This window comes from Hibiscus syriacus, unplaced genomic scaffold (assembly GCF_006381635.1).
Source record: "Hibiscus syriacus cultivar Baekdansim isolate YM2019G1 unplaced genomic scaffold, ASM638163v2 tig00111029_pilon, whole genome shotgun sequence".
Lineage (NCBI taxonomy): Eukaryota > Viridiplantae > Streptophyta > Magnoliopsida > Malvales > Malvaceae > Hibiscus > Hibiscus syriacus.
This window is the reverse complement of record NW_024062962.1, coordinates 27,982-48,735: the sequence shown is the minus strand read 5'-3', so window position 1 is coordinate 48,735 and position 20,754 is coordinate 27,982. Positions and strand designations below refer to the sequence as shown.

General features: G+C 37.4%; 1 pseudogene; it reads right to left on the bottom strand.

Annotated features, from left to right (window-relative positions):
- Nucleotides 1-13,045, bottom strand: LOC120151212 (annotated as a pseudogene).
- Between the last annotated feature and the right edge of the window lie 7,709 nt (nt 13,046-20,754).

Below are 20,754 nucleotides of genomic sequence, written 5' to 3'. Positions count from 1 at the left end.
TAAAAATATCTGACCACATTCATGCTGAAAACATCTGTATCCGACAAAACACACCTAAGTGCGAGTCCAAGCAAACAAAAATGTCAATTTTAATTACAAGGACAGGAAACACACAGCGGAAATGATCCAAAGAAGAGTTAAAATGTAAACCATGGGATTTACCAGTGTAATAAAACCAAAATTTATGTTACAGGCGCACGCCTGTTATAAGACTCGTGACACCGAGTCTTTTTCAATCACTTACCGAAAGCTGAGTTCCTGAAGATTCTGGCGGTTCCAGCAGCAACTCTGGCTCCTCTAAATAGTGGGTGTGACTCGGTATATCCTAAAGATTCAAGCGGGTGTATGTAACCATCACTCTTCATCACTTACCGGAACTGAGCTTCTGGTGGTTGCTGCAGCAACTCCGGTACCTCTAATCCTGTGTGTGGATTGGTATATCCTTTTAAACATAGAAAACCGATTATTATCGTTCATGAATGGAAAATTTAGCAATGCATGCAATGCACTCCTGAAATTAGTCAAAAGTCGATTAATCTTAGTTTGAAACTATCGCTATGTTGCACCGAATTTTCTTGATGTATTCTTGTTTAGTACATATCCGAGACACAGGTACAAGGATATTACTCTCCAAGAATATAAAAGTAACCATATCTGGCACTCTTACCCTAGTTCAATAATTTTTATGTTATCAGAACTCTAATGAATCTGATATGAGCTGATACCTGCGCCTGTAGTAGTAATGATGTGGTTGCTGCTCTTGTGCTAATGCATAGGGTTGTGGCTGTGACATTCGGTAATACGGCTCCTTCAGATCGAGTTTGCATGACGATGACTGGATAATTCCTCCTTGTTCTGCCCCAGGACCCCACATTTTTGCTATAATAGCCAATACACACCTTGTTAGAATAAACAAAACAACAAACTGGAAACACAAAAATGAGATCAAAACCAACCTGACAGTGTTAGATATATGGTATAACTTTGAGCATTATGGGCAACCATATGAAGTCGGCCCGTAATTTCTTGCCCAGCCATAACATAAATTGGCTGCGAAAGAACACATCGTATCTGGTACCAGTGTGTTGTAGGTGCACCGGGAGCGGTCGTAAACCATCTTTGCACGGTACTGTCGATAAATCATTTCGAAGGCATTTAGATTGGATGAAACTTGGATTCCGATGAAAAATCAAAATTTTAAAATATTACCTTCCACTAAACAGAACATCAAACCAACAGGCCAACCCGTGCACTCTAGTCCCAACAGATGCAATGAATTTCAATGGAATATCTATTTCGTACAAGTCCTCTTCCTGCAAAAAGAATGAACAGCATATTTACTGCACATTTTACTAACAACCTTTCTGGCTTTCCATTTTTCTTGAAGAACCCGTGTCTATTACATTAATGGGTGTGAATATAGGGAAACGACCTTTCATGAACCCTTTAAATGCATAAAAAAAACTTCAAAAGAAATTAAATATATCCGTATCAAATACATATTTGTATTGAACACTAATAAATCTGATTTTGAGTAGCATAGATTAAAAGTATACTACATTCAGAGAAATGAAATTTAAATCAAACAGTCGCGATTAAGTGAAAATATTGCAGCTCTCGGAAAGATGGATCTCATAATGTCCTATGGATTTAAATACTATATTGCTACAACTCTTCATTTTTCTCAAAGGGCCTGTGTCCAACATCAGACAAGTTGATATGGGGATATGACCTCCAAAGATCCCCCAAATGCATGAAAAAACTTGGAAAAAAATTCACTACATCCGTGCCGGACATGTAATATCTGACACACACACCTTAATTTGATTAAGGTAGTTAAAATCAACACACAAGCTTGCAACAAAGCCAACAACTAAAAAAATGTTTCTCAAGTACAGAGTTCAACAAAAGCAACCAAGAATCAAATATAGGCTATATAAATGGAATTAACGGAATTTATACAGAGCAAGCGAGAAAAATAAGTTTGCATCTCGGAAAATCATATGAAGGTGGAAAAGAACAAATAGAAATACTAGATGAATACGTCGCTATGTTGCTTGACCTTTTCATTTTGCTCCAACATATTCAAACATGGGTATGGAGATATCTCATTCCAAGGACCCTCTAGATACACGAAAAACATAGACAAAAATTGAACATAGTGCGTCAGACACATCCATATTTGACACTAACACCCAAGTCAGAGTAACATAGGCACCATGCCCAAAAACCAGGCATTTGGTTCCATTAGAATTACTATAACAGACTGACTTAGTTAAGAGGTTTGATTCAAAGGCTCGCTGATACCTTTACTTCGTTGAAGTTGATAACATGGCTCATAGGAGGACACACCAATAATCTTGGATCAAAAGCATCCACCACAGCTGAATAAAGGAAAATGTGTTAAACCGAAAGAACATCAATTGAGTACCCGTAATATCATTAAAACCAGTATGGTGACTGCCAAAGAAATTTATAAGCAAGTATCGAGAAAAACCGATAGCAAGCCTTGCATTTTAGAGAAGTCTATTTAAGTGCCAGGTTTTCACTCAACAGATCCATGGACTGTATGAAACAAACCTGAGAGAAGTATCCCTGGAATGCAGACCCATATAACGGTGTCAGATCCACGCCATAATAGTTTTGTTGCTGCCAAAAAAGAGCCTGCAAGTTTTTCCAGGTTAGGGAGAGGGATAGAAAAGGATGAAACAGTAGGGGAAAACTAATAGCAAACCAAGGAATGCAGAATGAGATATGTCTGAGCCCATATCTTACTCAGACTCGGGTGAGACTATTGGATATGGATGTCTTCGCTGTGAGTAGGATCAATTTTTAAAAGCTTATTTCATGTATTTGGAGGATCTGTAGAGGATAGTATCTCCATACCACATCAAAACATGTGCCAGACAAGGGTATTTCAAGGACAATGAAGAAAAGACTGCTCCATAATTTTCCAACATGTATGATACAATGGAAGAATCGAAACAGTATAAACAATAAAATACAGCCAACAGGTTTCTAAGTAATTTTCTTACTCAGCCCAGATGAGGAAAAAGATTCATGCAAACAGATCATGATATTTTTAGATCAACTTTCTTCATATAGTTATAAATTTACACTGGCAAGTATAAAATTTGTATTATATTACTTGAGAAAAACAATGTTGAATACATACCTTATTTGCAATTTCAACAAATAAATATTCATCACTGAAAGGTGCCATATGTATCCTACAAGATTACGATAGCATGAGAATAACCCAAAGAAAAAGACCTTAAGCATTTTACAGCTTGATCAAAATATAATCACTGGAATTAAGAACAGGAACACAAGACTATGTTACTATGACTCGGATGTGAACACTAGATACGTATGTGTATTACTGGGCCCAATACAATTCAAATAGCCTTTTTTTATTCATAGAATATCCCATTTAACCATTCAGAAAACAATACAATTTAAAAGAGATATATTAATGCATATTTTTATAATTAAGTTTAAATAAAAATATTAATTTTTTCATTACAGTTTTAATTTGAGCTGGGCCTAGGGCTGTAACAAAGCATTTTTTTATAAGAATTTCAGGCCTCGTTAAAAACCCCCTTCTTGATTAATGGAGCTTATATAAACTCCTTAATCAGTGGAAGGAGGAAAAGAGTGCCTTAGGATTTTATTGAACCATAAAATTACATAAGATACAACCATCATACACCCCACCAACCAAATAAACTTGAAACAACCATAAAACACCCAAAATATAATAATAGAATCAGCCAATTCCTCTTTAGCTAAGGCATCAGCCTCTAGATTGGCTGACCTATTAACCCATCTGACAACACCTTCTAAAACATTAAGCCTATGAACAATATCTTTAATCAAAAACGCATAAACATCAGGAACTAGATCCTCTTTCTTAATCCAGTCTACCGCAACTTTGCTGTCGCTTTCAATAATCAGACGACCCTTCCTCTCTCGTAAATTCGCATAGAACATTAGACCCTTCTGAATAGTTTAATTCCATAAAAGTTGGAGGGCCCGGACCAGCAGTTTCCTTGAAAGAACTTAAAGTCAAACCCGAGGAGTCCTTTAGAACACCTCCTATCCCACTCTTCTTCCAATCTCTTGTAGTAGGCGCATCAACATTTAACTTTACAAAACCTTGAGGAGGAGGAGACCAAGGAAATATAGATACAAGCCGATTAGGATAAAGAGAGCACAAATCCCCTAATGAAGGGTCTGAAATAAGAGAATCCTTAGGAATAGACACCTCTTTGTACTTAGCAAGGAACCAAGAAGCTAGTCTAAACCTTGCTAGGAAAAAATATTCAGCCAAATCCAACTTTCCCCCTTCAAACACAATGACTAACTTTCCAAGTAGTCCAAATAACTGCCCCAGGAATAAAAGACCAAATTGTAGAGGAAGACTTCAAATCAGCCCAGGCAAGTAGGAAGTTTTTCGCATTAACATGCAAAACAGACTTAATCTTTCAGAAATTCAGAAATTTGTTCCAAATCATCCACACCACCGAACACGTGAAAAACAAGTGCGATGGAGACTCCACCTCCCTCTTACAAAGAGGGCACATAATGTCTACAATTCCTTGTATTCCCCTTTTAACAAGTTCTGACCTAACAGCCAGCTTCCCTAACACCACCTGCCACATAAAGGACTCCACTCTAGGTGGAATCTGGCCCCTCCAAATAATCTTCTTCCAGAAATATACCTCTTCCGAATCCGAAATAATGGCTGAACAAATCTTAGTGCCATATTTAACAGTATATACCCCATCTCCAGTACCTTTCCAAATCACCCCATCACATAACTCCGTAGATAGAGAAACAGAGGAGATAGCATTCATCAAGTTAACCCACTGTTCTACTTCCCAGTAGTTTAAATTTCTTCTAAACTGCACATCCCAACTCCAACCAGATGAGCTGTAATTCCCAAATTCAACCAGTTTACCCATTCTGTTTGTGGAAATAGAGAATAATCGAGGGAAAATAATTAGAAGAGGATAGTCCAACGCCCAATTATCCTGCCAGAACCTAATCAATCTGCCATCCCCAACTCGGAAAGAATACAAACTTCTAAACTTAGAGCCAATACTGTCTTCTTTAAAGTGATTCAAAACCATCGATCTCCAAATCCAAGATACTCTTTGTGGGACTTTGCTGTCAAACATTAACCAAGATGGATCCATATTGTATTTAGAACAAATGAATTCCCTCCAAACAGACCTCCTTTCATTAGCATACCTCCAATACCATTTTGCTAGAAGAGCTCTATTCATGAAAACAAGGTTTCTAACACCTAAACCCCCCCTCAAATTTTCACTTGCACACATTCGGCCAGTTAACCCAATGTATCTTATTTTTACCTACTCCCCCATCCCCATAAGAAATTCGCCATAATGGAGTTGAGAGATTTAAGAACCGCAACTGGTATCTTAAATAAAGATAAATAATACGTAGGGAGCGAACATAGAACCAACTTTATTAAAACCAACCTTCCTGCTAATGACAGTGAAGCAACCTTCCACCCCGCTAATTTATTCATAAAATTATTCACCACCGGATTCCAAAGTGTTGTAGAGTTCCTAGTAGCACCCAAAGGCAGTCCTAAATATTCAGAGGGAAAACTACCCACAGAACATCCGATAGAATTAGCCCACTGCTGAACTTCTTCCTCGTTCAAATTCACACCAAACAATTTACTTTTCTTCAAGTTGAGCTGTAAACCAGAAATCACTTGAAACACTCTAAGCACCCTCTTCACATTTAAAATCTGTGTCTTAGATGCACCACAAAACATAATGAGATCATCCGCGAACTGTAGATGAGATAATTTGAAAGCATCAGCATCCCTTCCTATAACCAGTCCAGAAAACAGACCCTGTTCCACAACCTTCAAAATTAGCAGATTGAGAAGTTCTCCAATAAAATTAAACAACAGAGGTGATAGAGAGCACCCCTGTCTAAGTCCTTTAGCCATTGCAAATTCCTCAGTAGGAACTCCATTCACTAAAACAGAAACTGAAGCTGTGGTTACACACTTTCTTATCCAACCTCTCCACTTGGAACCAAATCCCATTTTCTCCATTACTAGAAACAAAATGTCCCACTCAACCGAATCATACGCTTTCTTGAAATTTGCCTTGAAAACACAACCTTTAAGACCATTTTTCCTCCAATAATCCACCCCTTCATTCGCAATTAAAGAACAGTCCAATATTTGTCTCCCTTGGGTGAAGGCAAATTGAGTAGGACTAATTAAGTCTGAAATACAGCTCCTCAACCTCCTCGATAGGCACTTAGATAGGATCTTATATAATCCACCAACTAAGCTAATAGGCCTATAATCATCAAGGTCACCACTGTTAGAGACCTTAGGAATAAGAGTAATAAAGGTATGGTTGATGCCATGATCCCAATCTTTCCCCGAATAGAAGTTGAAGAACTTCATAATTTCTCCTTTAAGTACATGCCAATATCTCTTGAAAAAACCCAAATTAAAACCATCCGGCCCCGGGGCTTTGTTGCTATTGCAAGACTTTAAGGTCTCCCATATTTCCTCTTCAGTAAATTCTTTCTCCAAAATTAAACTCTGCTGAATCGAAATTCTGGAAAAATTCAACTCGATTTCTTTCACTTCTAAGGTCGATTTGTCATTAAAAGCCTTAAAGAAGTGTTCTTTGACAGTGGCTTTTATAACCTTTGGGTCTTGAATAACATTACCCCTGCAAATAAGAGCATTCAACGCATTTCTTTTCCTCCTAACTGAAGCACATGTATGGAAGAATCTGGTATTTCTATCCCCATCTTCTACCCATTTGGATCTAGAATTCTGGAACCAAATCTGCTCCTCTATCTTATGCAACTTCCATAATTCTGACTTTAACTCCTTTAACTCAGCAGCTTTCTCATCATAAGTACCATCTTGCTGCTGTTGAACCTCCACTTCTAATTTTTGAATCTTCAATTCTATTTATGAAATTAAAGCTCCATGAAACTTTTCTCTCTTCCCTGCCCAATTTTTAATGGCAGTTTTAGTTTTTTTCAGAATTTTGAAAATTCCAACATTCATCTGTATCTCTTTACATTCTTGAATTGAAGAATTGATCACATCCTCAAATCCTGCTTCATCCATCAGATAGTTAAACAGTTTAAACGGCTTTTTCCCCCAATTTACACCTCCATTCTCAATTATTACTTCCTTATGATCTGACAATGATCTTGGCAGCAAAGACTGTGTTAAATCTGGAAAAGCTGCCAAGAATTGGCTATCAACAAAAAATCTATCCAGCCTTACATAGGTCGGAGAATCTTGGTCATTACACCAAGTAAACCTACCTCCACTCAATGGCAAATCGATTAGACCTGTATTAAGAAGAAAACAACTGAAAATCTCTAAAGAATTCATGTTTTGGCCTCTACCAATCTTCTCATCTTCCTGTAGATACACATTAAGGTCCCCTCCAACACAAATAGGCTCAGAATGTCCTCCAATGAACGTGCTTAATTCTTAAAAAAAAACTCTTTTTCCTTCTCAACCGAAGGACCATACACATTAATGAATCTACAACTGAAATTATTTGCCCGAAATCTCCCCGATATAGCAATAAATCTTCTGGATGTACACTGATTTTGCAACTCAAATACATTATCATCCCAGAACAACATTAAACCCCCTGACGAGCCAACCGATGGTGACTCAATAACCCCTTTCAAATTATTTAACCCACTCCTCATAAAAGACCTTTGAATTTTCTCGAATTTCGTTTCCTGCAACCAAAGAAATTAAGGACAGTATTTGGAAACTAGCCTCTGAACAACCCTTTTTTTCTCTATTCTACCCAATCCTCTAACATTCCATGTTATTATAGATATCTTTAACATCATCATAAAGAAATCAACCTACTAGTCCCCCCGCAAAATCCCCCTGCTTGTCCATCCTCAAGCCTTTTTCCAGACTAATAATCTTATCCAAAAAGGCTTGTTGTCCTTGTTTAAAGGAAATACCCAACAACTTACTTATCTCCCAAGTAGCTAAAGCTTCACCTAATAAATCTGAAAAACCTGAAGAGGAAGCTGTTGAAATGCTCACTCTTTCTAAAGCTTCCCATAACAAATGTCTTCTAGCTCTTCTGATAAAAAACCCGATTCAAAGTTGTGATTATCACCCATTAACTGCAATCCTTCAACCACCCTTTCCACACTCATATCCCCTGAATTCTATCCATCATTCACATTCTCACAACCCTGAAACTCTGCATCTACTGACAAGCTCTCCAGTTGATTTCCTTTGGAATTCATGTTTTCCAGTCCCTGACGATTAAGGCACTATCTTTCTCAGGCTTAAAATTCAAGATACTTCCCATCCAGTATTTTCTGCCCCTACACCTTTTGTAAACCCTTTTGTAACTTCTGCTTTTCCTTTTCTCTAACGGTACACTTTTGGTGCTTAACGAACTGTCAAACTTACAACACAGTCTACCCTTAACTTTGCTTCCTGAATTATCAATGTTAGGCTCTATCACCCTTAACTCAGAATCCTTGGCTCGAAAACCATCCTGCACAATTATCTCTGAATCTGACCTCCTCCCCACATCTTCTCTGCTGTAACAACTTGACTTAGCCAAATCCTGATCTTGAATCATTTTCCCAAATTTATCAATTTTAATTTTTGGCCCAGCAGGAATAATCCTCATTACGTTAGGCCCAGCAAACTCATCTTCTTCTGATTGGGCTTGTTTAAAACTCATTTAATAAATCATTTAAAGCTTGTCTATGTATGTAAATAAAAGAACACAAACATAATTTTGAAATTATTAACGAACATAGACAAACATGAACAAAGGTCTATTCGTTCAAGCTTATTCATTTATAACCCTAGCCCTAAGCCATCCTGAATTGAAAAAGCACATTGTCCAAGTCTGATATGAATCAAGCTGACCTACTAGCTTCACCCATGGACAGGACCTAACTGATACATGTATGTTCAATTTTGTTAATGCATTAGGAGGATCCTAAAAAAGGTCATGTCACATGCACAAGTCGAGATATGTAATATGTTAGATGTGTAACAAACACGAGTACTCCAAGGCCCAAGCAAAATAAAGAGTCCAAACAACATATGACAATAATCATAAATCTACTTATCCGGTTTAGCATGAGTAAGATCAACATACCGAGGAAGTAAAGTATGTGTTTTCATTTACAGTGGAAATCCTAAAGGCATTGGAATCTATGTTATTCGAATTCAGGTATGAATGTCAAATACGGATATGTCTGACATGGGTATGTTTGATTTCATTTTAGTTTTTCCATGAACTTAGAGAGATTTCATTAGATGGGTTGCTAGGACAGCTAATATAGAGGTAGATGGCTTAGCTAAGGCTGGAATAGGCTAAGCAGAGTGTTGTTGTTAAGGGTATTTGTTTTTGGTTTTCGGGTTGTTTTGTAAGAGGGTCATTCTTGATGTTTTTAACTTTATGTATCCTTTATATTATTAATGAAATCTAAGGCATTCTTTTTCTCCTTCCGCTGATTAAGGAGCTTCTCTACAAGCTCCATTAATCATGAAGGGGGGTTTTAACGAGGCCTTCAATTCTTATAGAAAAATATCTCCATATTCATATTAGAGAATATGTCGGACACGAATGTCAAACACGAGTACTTCAAGAAAATTTGGGATAATATTATCTACATGAGAAAAAAACATATTCAGTAAAGTTTTACCTTCCAATGGAAGGAAACATTTTCCCATTAGGCACAAGAAACCGATCTCTTGCGATTATGTACGTCTCCAACATTCTCTCATTAACTAATAAGGTGCCTGCAAGTGACAAAATCAATTGAGGAATCGATAAAGCAATGTTATAAAAATCTCTTGCTATTATGTACGACTGATTATTAGTTCAAACGGTTGGAACAGTTGGTTGTATTAAAAAAGAAAATTTTAATGTTAGATAACTAATTATAATATTTATAAGCAATAAATATAATATTAAATAAAAATATGAAACTTGATTAAATGGTACAAATTTTCATATAATTAAAGGAGTTAAAGATTAAAATCTAAAAACATATAATAAGTTTGCAATAAATTAAAAAAAAAAAACTTTAAATTGGGCTTTTTTCAAATTTATTGATTTTTCACCGGTTAATCCGGTTATAAGCCAGTTTGAAAAGCATGCGGTTTAATGATATATATTGGACCAGATGGGCCATCGGTACCCGATTCAACCAGGGAATCTGGTTCGATTTTTCAACACCAATGAAAAGTAAGAAGAAAAATGTAAACATCCACAAAATAATTTGATTACATTTCCAAAGCATTTTTCACTTTTCATATTTTTCCTGGAAAAATATATTCTTCATGAGGATAAAGCACTGAAACAAGGATTATAAAAAATCCGGCATTGTGAGATTTTTATCATCACATGTAATGAAAACAGCAAAGCTTCGCACACCAACATACCCATTGGTTCAGAGATGAGAATATCAGCTTTCTCTGGCAACTCAACTTCCTCTATTTTTCCTTTGATTACCTATATTTTAGGTTTGTAACCATACACGTGAAAACGTGGATCAATTTGGATATAAGAGGAAATACAAACAACATAACAAGACAAGCACATACGGTAATCCGTTGACCTAATGCAGGGTTCCCAGCAATAAGTTTACGAGCATATTCTGCCATTTCAGAAGCTTCAACGGCATAAACATGTCTTGCACCAGCCTTACAGGGAGAAGAAAAATAATCAAGTATCAAATTACGAACCATGGGAAAAGCACTAGAACTTAGACGTGGTTGAAACCAATGTTACTCTGACTCTTGAAGGTTTTTTTTTGAGGCATCCGTGTCTGATACTTGTGTCTGATAATGGATATAATCTCCAAATAACATAGGTCGAAACAAACCAAAAGGTTAAAATACCTGTGCAGCAAATAACGACAAAATACCACTGCCTGCACCAACATCAACCACCACACGACCCGTAAAGTCTATTCGGTTTTCGATTACGGCAGCATAATAGGTTCCTGGAGAAATGTCATTAATCAATGATCAGCACCTAAAATGTATGATGTTGATTATACATATTGCACATTATCTCACTGCATTGGTCTTTGTCAGCGTTGTCTGCAAAAGGTTCTCGATATTCTTAAGAGAAGATTAGTCCCTCTAGAAGAGTGAACAATTTAGTCCTAATACATTTAATTTTAAAACAAATAGGCAAAATTGTAAACAAAAGGTTAATCCTTAAAAAATCATACTTGTATTTCGAAGTGACACAAGCAAAATGAGCAATTTAGTCCTTGTCATGTTTCAAAAAGTGTTGATTTTTTCTGCCATGTCACTTTAAAACATGAAATGTTTTGAACATTTAAGGTTATCACCGTTTAAAATTAAATGTACAATGACTAAATTATTCATTTTTATAGTAAAATGACTAATTTACTCTTCAGCCTATGATAAAGGGATCAGCCAGATACTTTCAGCAAAAAGAAATTGTAAAACAAAATCAAATGAAATAAAACAATGAAACAGAGCACTGCAATTTGACCTGTTCTCACATAATCTTGTAACATATTTTGCTGATGTAGCAACTGTCCGTAATAATGGAAATACATTTTAGCAGAAGATGACTCAATTTTATTATCGAACTTGCTCTTAGAATCAGAACTGGCTCCATTCCGCAAACATTCTCCTAGATGAGTAGATAAAATAAAATGATTAGAAAAAGCTACATAACAGTCATTTTTTCTGCATCATCATAAGATGTTCAAAAGTAGCACCTTTGATAATGTGCTCTGCCCGCCGTTGCTCGAATGCAGAATGGAATTCCCTGCTCTCCTCCTCACTCCTGAATCGGATGGTGATTCCTCGAGAATATAATTTCTAATTAAGTAACCATAAAACATATCATTAGGCAGTGTTTGAGATCATAAAGTAATATCATACATATCAATAGCTATGATTTCAGAAAACTTCAACAAGGGTTTCTCTGTCTTTTTCGGTTACCTAATTCCAAATTGCAACATTCTACTAACCAGCATTTTACCTAAGGATGACAAACAACCCCAAAACAGGCCGGGAAATCATTTCAGAATAGGGAGGAGTGGTGAAATAGGACGAGTTAGGATATATATATATAATATTAGGACGGGCGGCAGCCGACTTTGCTCTTACCCTAGTTTTACAATGAACAAAACAAGGAAAATGTACCCAAACCAGAAAATTGTAACATAAAAAGTTCAATAAATTAAAAGAATGGAAAACACACTTTCATTCTATGGCTAATATGTATATACACACGAACACAGAAAGAGAGACATGTGTATATTTCAGGCAAAGTTTAAATTTTTAATACCTCGTTATTGGGATCAGAACCCTCTGAAACACAAAGCGATTGAAGAGGTCCCAACTCAAAGAGCTGAAAACAACACAATATTTCAACCATTTTACACTCTTTGTAACAGTCAGTAACTAAAAGTTTCAACTCAAAGGTTGCAAATTTCAACAATTCAATCCAAAGAGAGAAAGAAAATGAAAACTATTTGCAATTATCTAATGGTAAAGAAATACGTATTCTTCATTCATACCAAAAAAGAAACTTTTTTTCTCATGTTGATCAAGACGATAAAAGCCCAAAATCAATATCATATTCTCAACAGTCAAACAAGACCCTCTTCTTCCTACCTGAGAGGCTCCAAGGTCAACATTAAACCCGCCAATAAAGTCCGAATCTTGATGAAACTGAAGCTTCGAAACTCCATTATCAGCACTGAACCGAGCAATCACCGGCGTTGAAGAAGAAGGGAAAGAAACCGATGAAGATGAAGACAGTTCAGAAACAGCAGCCAAAATGAAATCCAAATGTTTGTGTTTATGCCCAACTGAATTCTCCATTGTTATTACTATTATAAAATAAATCCCAAAAAAACAAAGTACATATTACAAATCTAACCAAATCCAGATTAGGGTTACTATCAGAGGCAGAGAGTGGGAAGAAAACTAAGAAGAAATAGAGGGCGAAGCTTGAGAGAGCCGCCGTCAAGTGAGAGATTGAAACAAAACACGGTAGTTTTAAGCTGATTTACTATAGCGTATACGGGGCCGGATTACCGGTCCGATCCGTTCGATTTGGGTCAATCTAATCCGAATCAAATTGATTTTAAAATGAGAAAATCGCCTCAGTGACCAAAAAAAAGTTATAATATACGATTTTAACCAACTTTTTTTGGATTTGCCAAAATGACCAACAAAATCGCAACGCGAAATAAAAATCGCAACGCGATCCCCCAGAATCGCAAATCAGTTTCCAGAATCGCAAATCAGTTTCCAAAATCGCAACGCGATTCTTGAAAATCGCGATGCGATAGTACAAATTCGCATTGCGATTTTCCATAATCGCAACGCGAATATGAAAATCGCAACGCGAACACATAAATCGCAACGCGTATCCGTAAATCGCAACGTGTATCCGTAAATCGCAACGCGTATGGGTAAATCGCAATGCGTATCCGTATATCGCAACGCGTATCCGTAAATCGCAACGATAATACATAAAATCGCAACGCGTATCCGTAAATCGCAACGCGATATTTAAAGCGCCATTATAATCGCTACGCGTATTTTATTTTCAAATTACAAAAAGAATATTAAGACAAAATCCCGTAATCGCAACTCATAACCTAAAACCTAAAATCACAACTCAGTCCCATCTCCATCTCTCACTCTCTACGGCGAAGAAATCCGTCCCCATCTCCGAAGATTTCCGTCCCCATCTCCGGCGAAATCCCTCACAACCATTCACGGTCAGAAATCCCTCACAATATTCAGAAATGGAAAATCAACCTCCGAGGGTTAGTTTTTTTAATTATTTTTATTTTGAAATGTTTGCATTATTGTAGGTTTTTCATATTGAAACTGATGATAAGTTTACTGGTCATTTCAATAATAGATTAACCATTTCACTTAGATTTCATTTCGCGTTACGATTCTGTCGTTGCGATTTTCATTTCGCGTTGCTATTCTCTCGTTGCGATTTTCAAGTTAGTATTTGTCTTTGTCTTTGTTCTGTCTTTTGGTTGAAGTAATGCAATCCATTCAAGTTTCAATTTGCAGAAGAGTCGCAACGAGATAAATGAAAATCGCAACGAGAGAATGACTGTCGCAACGAGAGAATCGCAACGCGAAATGAAAATCGCAACGAGAGAATCGCAACGCGAAACCAAAATCGCATTGCGATTTTCATTTCGCGTTGCGATTTTCATTTCGCGTTGCGATTCTCTCGTTGCGATTGTCATCTCGCGTTGCGATTCTCTCGTTGCGATTTTCATTTCAACCAAAAGACAAAACAGTGTTGCAAATTTTAGTTTCAAGAATAAACTACTACTTTTTATGTTTATTGTTTTTGGTATATCTTCACAGTGTAGTTTTGGTATATCTAACTTGGTATGTTTATTGTTTTTGTAGAAATTTTTTTCGGCTCAATTGACCTTGAGAAATAAAGTCAGCCTGGCCACTACAATTGCAAAGAAGCTTTCACCTGCTCAAAGACAATTGTTTGAGGAAACCTGCTTCGGGCCATGGCTGAGAGTACAGCATCGGGTGGAGATGCTAATTTGACCCATTTGTGGCTTCAGACCATGACATCAAATCTACCCGACAGTATACAACGTGGTGAGGAAGAGATATGGTTTCATTTTCCACCAGCGTATACTTGCTTTGGGCGGAAGGAGTTCTGCTTAATCACTGGTCTACGATTCAGACACGATGATGTAGGCCGGTACACTCGTCATATCGCCCGCCCATCATGGTTATCCCGGGTTTTTCCGGATGAGTCAATGGAGAAGCCGAACCTACATGTTGACGACCTGAAGAAATTATTTAATAAGAAAGCTGGTTTCACTCGGATGGAAGACGTCGATGTTGTCCGAGTATGCCTTCTACTACTTGTGTATGCCGGCTTTTTAGGCAGAGAGGCCAGACAACCTATTCATCGGGAGCTAATAATATTGGTAGAGGACCTGAATGCATGGAATCTGTTTCCGTGGGGTTCGTATATATGGAAAGCTACCTGGACTAAGTTGTCGTCTGCCTTTGATGACCGCAAAAGTTTGCGGGGCGATGGGTCCAAATACACTTTGTCAGGCTTTGTTTGGGCCTTTAAGGTAAGAATTTCTATATAATGTTTCTAAAATTATAATTAATTATTTAACAATTACTAATTTTGTTATTATATTGTTTGTAGATTTGGATATTCGAGGCTTTCCCCAGCATGCGTACATATGCAATAAAAACGTCAAATGATATTCCCAGGGCTATTTCCTGGAAGAGGAAAACTCTGTTGGATTGGGAAGACTTAATACCATATGCCACAATAAATAATGTAAGTTAACACAAATACTTTCATATAATATATAAACAAGTTATTAATAGTAGACGTTAACTTGTTTGAGTTTTTATATTTTAGGAGGCCAACATTCCATTACAAAGACTGACACCCACGGAGGAAGAGCTTGCCACTGATTGGTGGCAAGCTAGTCAGAATTTTTTGATGGCACGGATGATGAGCAGCATCCACTTCCTCCAATTCGAGAGCCATCACCTCACCTAGAGCCATCACCCGATCGAACCGACTATACACCTCTAGAACGAGAGCCATCACCTATCCCGTCACATCATCGAGCCTCTTCTCCACCATCACCTCATGATAGGCGACCGGCAAAGATGCCACGACTCCTATCTCCCTGTTCTCCACCTCCACCTCAACGGGATGAGTCAAGGGAGTTACGTGATGAGGTCAATGCCTTGCGTGAGGAGATCGGTACTCTACGCGATAACGATGGTGCATGGCGTGTGGAGGTGTCAACTTTACGTGGTGAGGTTGCCGCTCTACGTGAGATGATAGTATCGTTGCAGAATGAGGTTCATACTCTACGCAACGAGGTAAGTTTAAGATTTTCCATATTTAACTTAATGATAAATTTACTCGTAATTTCACTTAGATTAGCCATTTCACTTAGATTGCTTAGTAAATTTATTCGGTTGCTGCCAATTCTGCTAAACTGTGTATTCTTTAACACTGTGAAATAGTATTTGTCTTTGTTTTGTCTTTTGGTTGAAAGTAAATTTGTTCGGTTGCTGCCAATTCTGCTAAACTGTGTATTCTTTAACACTGTGAAATATATTTGTCTTTGTTTTGTCTTTTGGTTGAAAGTAAATTTGTTCGGTTGCTGCCAATTCTGCTAAACTGTGTATTCTTTAACACTGTGAAATAGTATTTGTCTTTGTTTTGTCTTTTGGTTGAAAGTAAATTTGTTCGGTTGCTGCCAATTCTGCTAAACTGTGTATTCTTTAACACTGTGAAATAGTATTTGTCTTGTTTTGTCTTTTGGTTGAAAGTAAATTTGTTCGGTTGCTGCCAATTCTGCTAAACTGTGTATTCTTTAACACTGTGAAATAGTATTTGTCTTTGTTTTGTCTTTTGGTTGAAAGTTTCAATTTGCAGAAGAAGAAATAGTTTACTTTCGCAACACGAAACTTAAAATCGCAACGCGAAACCAAAATCGCAACGCGAAATAAAAATCGCAACGACAGAATCGCAACGCGAAACCAAAATCGCAACGACAAGATCGCAACGCGAAACCAAAATCGCATTGCGATTTTCATTTCGCGTTGCGATTCTTTCGTTGCGATTTTCATTTCGCATTGCGATTCTGTCGTTGCGATTTTCATTTCGCGTTGCGATTTTGGTTTCGCGTTGCGATTTTAAGTTTCGTGTTGCGAAAGTAAACTATTTCTTCTTCTGCAAATTGAAACTTGAATGGATTGCATTACTTCAACCAATAGACAAAACAAAGACAAATACTAACTTCAGGGTATTAGTTTGAAACATATTTTTCTTTGTTATCTGATGCATTTTGTGAACTATGATAGAATAATGACTTGGGTGAATACAATGCAAGTTTGAAACATATTTGTCTTTGTTTTCACTGTTTAAATATCATGTCTGTTTATTTACTGATTTTTGTATTTAATTATTTAGCGGCCCGATAGAGTGGATGCTTTACGTCGGGTTATGCTTGCACGACGGAGTTCACGCATCAGACAGCGTGCACGTGCTATTAAGTCTCCGTACACCCCAATAGTGCGAAGACACCGCAAGAAGAAGCCCGACTCGCCTGTCATCCCTCAAGAGTCCACTCCTATCGTTGAAGAGGCCCCCCATATCATTCCTCGAGAGTCCCCTCCCACCGTTCAAGAGGCCACTGTCATCATTGAAGAGGTCCCTCCCACCATTCAAGAGCCCGATTCACATGGCGTCATATGTAGGCTTCTTGAGAAACCCTCTGACGTGCCGGACATGATGGATTCAAGTTGGCTCTCGTATGAGTTACCGGCCAGTACCATACCGGTATCTGAAGAGGAGAGGGAACAACTACCGGACACAATTTTGGATAACACCCTTTGGGCTAAGACCGCAGTTGATTTTTATCTATATGAGCGGAGCAAGGGGTGTTTCACTGACATATGCAAGCTCACCGATGATATCTTTTTGTTGCTTGAACGGCCTTGGTGGGGCGTATTATTAGGGGTCGAAGACAATGGCTATTTCGATGGGGGGGTAAGTCTTATATTTTTCTTATATTTCAATTTGATTAATTTTTTTTTTTAAATTTATGTAAGTCACTAATATATGTCTTTTTTTGTAAAACAGCATATCGATGCGTGGGTGACACGTCTTCTAATAATAAGAAAACTTAAGAAAAATAAAAATATACGATATACAATAATGCCGACGTCTTTTCACGCCGTTCACTTGAAGAATGCACGAGATGAATCATTTGATTTGGGCAATGGACAAGCTAAACTTTATCCTGCATGGTGGGAGGTCGATAAGGTTAGTATTTATTTTAGATTGAGTTTAAAGGTTTTATGAAATAAGTGCGCAAATGAATGAATTATTACTTATGATTGCAGGTGTTTATCCCTGTTTTGGAACGTAAACATTGGATTCTCGTCGAGCTTCAGCTCCCATCCCTTAAGACAATAGTGTATGACAGCATGATAAATTACATATCATTGGCTGATTTAAGAGATGTTATTAAGGGATGGAGCTCTCATTTGGCTAAATTCTTGGATGCGATCAATTATTGGACTCGTTCTGGAAACAAGAAGCCAAAGAAGCTCAATATTACAGTTATTAGAGACGAGACCGCGCCACAACAAACGAGCGGAGCCAGAGGAGATTGTGGTCCTCTCGTATGCTTGGCGTTGGAGCGTTTGACGACGGGAAGCATCAAGTATCTACCTCCCACCGATAGAGATAAAGCTGCAGTAGGCTTGTGGTTTCGGCATTATATGGCTAAATCGATATATACGAGACGCTGCCTACCTGCTTCCGCGTTATAAAAATGTCCATAAACAATTGGTAAGTTTATATACTTTTGGTTTGAAAATGTTTGGTTAAGTAACTAGAATTCAATAATTTGCTGTTTGTAGGTTTTAGATGTGTAGAAAGTGTTGTTTGAACAAATGTTTGGTTTCTGCAGGTTAATCTCAGAAGTGAACTGCGTGAAAATGATGTCGAGCTGCAAAAGTTGATTCAATAGTTTAATTGATTGTTTTTTGATTGTTTAATTGATTTGTAAAAGTTGATTCAATAGTAGATGATCGGAAATAAGAATTATTGCTTATTTTTTGATTGTTTAATTGATTTGTAAAAGATGATTTGTAAAAGTTGATTTGTGTAATTGATGCGAACATAATTCTTATTTGTGCTTGTTTAATTGATTGAAATGTAATGGTTGATTTTGTTGATTTCAATCTGCATTATGTTGAAGGCAAAAATGACTATCGCAATGCGAAATGAAAATCGCAATGCGAAATGAAAATCGCAACGAGAGAATCGCAATGCGAAATGAAAATCGCAATGCGGAAATGAAAATCGCAATGCGTTTATAATTTCGCATTGCGATTATCTCGTTGCGATTTTCATTTCGCATTGCGATTTTCATTTCGCATTGCGATTCTTTCGTTGCGATTTTCATTTCGCATTGCGATTCTTTCGTTGCGATTTCATTTCGCATTGCGATTTTAATTTCGCATTGCGATTCTGTCGTTGCGATTTTCATTTCGCATTGCGATTTTCATTTCGCATTGCGATTTTCATTTCGCATTGCGATTCTCTCGTTGCGATTTTCATTTCGCATTGCGATTTTCATTTCGCATTGCGATTCTCTCGTTGCGATTTTCATTTCCGCATTGCGATTTTCATGTTGGGATTTTCATTTCGCGTTGCGATTGTATTTTCCGTGTTGCGATAGTCAAATGCATGCCTAATAGTGATAACAACTGAATAACAAGAGTTGGTTAAGTCAAAATGGTTGGCCTGAGTCATTAATTCAACTGAAAATGTTAAAAGTTCACACATAAAATCCACATAATACAACGTTTGCATTTAAAATCACCTAAGTTAACAGTCTCAAAAGGTGAAGCCAATCGTGATTGGGATTTTAAAGATGATTGCCTTTTGCTTGACACCATATGAGCTTTGGATTTTGATGAGGATCCATATTTTGGTAGAGGAAAGATGATTTTGATGGCACTGGTGATCCACATGTCAACCTTGTATGACCACTTTCCTTGCACCGACTACATGTCGATCTCTTCTTCTCTTCACCCTTAGACGGTATACGATCGTGACTTTTTGGTCGGCCAGGTAGCCTTCTGTCCATGGCTGGTGGCAAAACTGTTTGTAAGTCATCTGGTATGTCCCACTCAGAAGGATGTGGAATAGGGTAGACAATCTCGGCATAAGTCTGTCGATAAACTTCTGTAGTGTAGCAATCCATAGCGTATGCGCTTGAATCATCTTGGTTTAAATGAAGAGCAACTTTTATAACATGGCCACACGGATAACCAGATGTTTGCCATTTCATACAACTACACGTCTTTGCATTTAGATCGACTAGCCCATTTAAGTTATTATCCAGTACTTGAAACAAAGTGTTTGAACATGGTTCAACTCTCCATGACGTTGACTTCACAACACGTTTCGTTATCTTTTTTTCAGTCCATGGTGTAACACGATGTTCCAATGTTCCTGTAAATTTAAATAAACAATACTTAGTAAAATATATAAATATGATAAGTTACGAATTCAAAGAAATAATACCTGCATGGTTTCTTTTCTTGTAGTACCACTGTTGAATAGAGGCTCGAAAAAAACTCCATTAACATAGTAATGGGTAATTTCCGGGAATGACCACTTAGAGCGTTGATTGATTCTGCACTATTAGACGTCATGAAACCATATCTTGCTCCAAGTTGATGTACTCTTGACCATCTTTCAAACCCGACATCTTCTAGTGTTTGAGCACACTGAGGCAAAACACGTCTTAAACAATTTATATGCTTATTGAAATCCACTTCCCGATAAGCTTTTACAGCCTTCCAGTATGTCCATTTGTGCTTTTTTATACCAGCAGACCTTGATTTTAGATTTCTATACAAATGAACACCACAAAGTCCATGAAAAGCATCTGGGAAACACCTTCTAACAGCGTTGTCAATTGAGTTTGCCCTATCGGATATGATTGTCAGATTGCTAATAGGACCTATGCAATCCCTAAGATGCCCCATAAACCATGTCCATGAATCAGAGGTTTCAGATTTGCCAACCCCGTAAGCTATTGGCAATATCCCATTGTTAGCATCCATGGCTACTGCTAATAAGTTTA